Source organism: Morus notabilis, unplaced genomic scaffold (assembly GCF_000414095.1).
Source record: "Morus notabilis unplaced genomic scaffold, ASM41409v2 Scaffold97, whole genome shotgun sequence".
In the NCBI taxonomy this organism is placed as follows: domain Eukaryota; kingdom Viridiplantae; phylum Streptophyta; class Magnoliopsida; order Rosales; family Moraceae; genus Morus; species Morus notabilis.
In genome coordinates this window covers 99,652-102,272 of record NW_010357090.1, presented here as the reverse complement: position 1 = coordinate 102,272, position 2,621 = coordinate 99,652, and the positions used below count along the sequence as shown (strand labels likewise).

General features: G+C 42.5%; 1 non-coding gene across 1 annotated transcript; it reads right to left on the bottom strand.

Annotated features, from left to right (window-relative positions):
• Positions 1-206: 206 nt before the first annotated feature.
• On the bottom strand, positions 207-313 carry LOC112091225. The gene has a single exon (XR_002902042.1). It is a non-coding gene; the product is annotated as a small nucleolar RNA R71 (small nucleolar RNA).
• Between the last annotated feature and the right edge of the window lie 2,308 nt (positions 314-2,621).

Below are 2,621 nucleotides of genomic sequence, written 5' to 3'. Positions count from 1 at the left end.
TACACATTTGGAAGTTTGAAAAGGTGGTGGCCACCTTTCACAGTCGTGCTGAGGCCGCAAACACCATCAGATTGAAGTTTTTTCCTTTCTCTCTGAAGGACAAGGCCAAAAGCTGGCTGTATTCTCTTAGGCCCAGGTCTATTGGTACGTGGGAAGAAATGACGACGACATTCTTCAACAAGTATTTCACACACCATAAGACTAATAATTTGAAATGACAGATCTCAAATTTCGCTCAGAAGGGAAATGAAACACTCTATCAAGCTTGGGAGCGTTTTAAAGATCTATTAAATTTGTGTCCCCACCATGGATATGAAAGTTGGCGCCTCGTAAGCTATTTCTACGATGGACTCACAATCCGAGAGCGCCAATTTGTTGAGATGATGTGCAATGGGGATTTTCTCCAAAAGGATCCTGACGAAGCTATCAAGTACCTGAATGAGTTAGCTAAGAAAGCTCATACTTGGACTAGACCGAGTGCTACTGAGAGCACCAGTAGGTCCCGACCAGTTGGAGTTTATCAATTAAGGGAAGAGGACAGCCTCAAGGCCCAAGTTGAAGCTTTAATGAAGCAAATTGAGGCCTTCAAAAGTAAAGATAGTAAAGGATCCTACATGGTGGCAAGGACAGAGGCACATGAGCCTTGTTTAGTTTGTGGTAGAATGGGCCATCTAACTCAGGATTGCGACACTTTAAGTGAAATGAGAGGGGTGTATGAGGAGCAGTTCAATGCATTGGGCACATACAAGAAGCCTTACGGACCTTTCTCAGAATCTTACAATCCTGGTTGGAAAAACCACCCGAATTTCAGTTTGCGAGATTCGAACCAACAAGCAGAATCATCTGGAGGGCAATGGAGATCAGAGCAACAATCTCAACCACCAAGGACATATTTTGCGCCTCAGAATAACATGCAGCCGAAAGGAAATTCTCTAGAGGATACCTTAAAAGCTTTTATGGACATGCAAAATATGACAAATCAAAGGGTTGATTCAATGCTCACGCAGCTGGTGGAAGAGAACAAGGAAATAAAAAGTCAGATCACAAAGCTGACAAAAGCTTTACCCGTTCAAGTGGGCGGTAAATTTCCATCACAAGCCCAGTCCAATTTGAGAGGACAAAATATGGCTCAAACTTCCAACTCTGAAGGTCAAAATATCAAGGAAGTTAACGTCATCACTACTCGAAGTGGTAAGAATTCAGACGCGCCATCTACAAGTACTACCACTTTGAGTAATGAAGAATCAGCTAAGGAGAAAGAAGAGCCAACAAAAATTTCGGTAAAGATGCCCTTCCCCCAAGCTATCCGACCTGCTGGGAAAGTACTGAAAAATCAAAGTGAGATCCTGGAGCACTTGACACAATTGAAGATCAATCGTCCCTTACTACATGTGATCAAGTAAGTGCCGGCCTAGGCCAAGGTTATAAAGGATCTGTGCACTATAAAGAAAAAGTACCATGTCAAGAAGACTGCATTCTTGATGGACCAAGTGAGCGCGGTGATTGAGGAGAAAACACCGCTGAAGTACAAAGATTCTGGCTGTCCCACCATTTCCTGCACCATTGGGACACGCGAATTCAGCCAAGCATTGTTAGACCTAGGATCGAGTGTTAACCTCATGCCTTATTTAGTCCACTCGCAATTAGGTCTTGGAGATATTAAGCCCACATCTGTGGTTCTGTAACTAGCCGATCGATCTATTAAGAGACCACGAGGAATAGTGGAAGATATGTTATTGCAAGTTGATAAGTTCTACTATCCTGTGGATTTCGTTGTTTTGGACATTCAGTCAGTGGTTGATGTGGAGTCAAAAATCCTGACCATCCTTAATAGACCATTCCTCGCGACAGCAAATGCTCTAATTAATTGTAGAAATGGTCTAATGAAGATCTCTTTTGGGAATATGACTCTCGAGGTAAATGTTTTCAACACTGTAAAAGAACCATAAGGTGATGACGAGTGTCACCAAACATTCCTGATCGACACACTTGTCGAGGAGGAGGTTCTGCTACAAAGCAACTCTGAATATCTTGAAAACCTTGTCCAAAATTCTGAATCTGAAAGTTCTAGTCCTTATGAGTTGGCTAACATTTATGCCATTTTCAACAACTCACAGGACAGAGGAATTAAGTTTAAGCAATTGTGTTTCAAGGAACTTCCGCAAGGGAGAGAGAAACCAAAGCCTTCCATCGAAGAGACCCCTACAGTCAAACTTGCTCAACTACCTGAAGGATTGAAACATGCATTTTTGGGAGTCGGCGATACCTTTCCTGTTATCATTTCTTCCAAACTCAATGCATCACAAGAGCAGCAGTTGATCAAAATGTTGCAAAAGCATAGATCTGCATTGGGTTGGACCATTGCTAACATTAAAAGGATCAGTCCTTTGATTTGCTCCCATCATATTCATTTGAAAGAAAGAGCTAACCCGCGAAGAGATCCTCAAAGAAGATTGAATCCAACAATGAAAGAAGTGGTGAAGAATGAGGTTCTCAAGCTATTAGATGCTGGCATCATTTATCCTGTTGCTGATAGCAAGTAGATTAGTCTGACCCAGGTAGTGCCAAAGAAATCGGGGGTCACTGTGGTGGAAAATGAGAAAGGGGCTCTAGTTCCCACA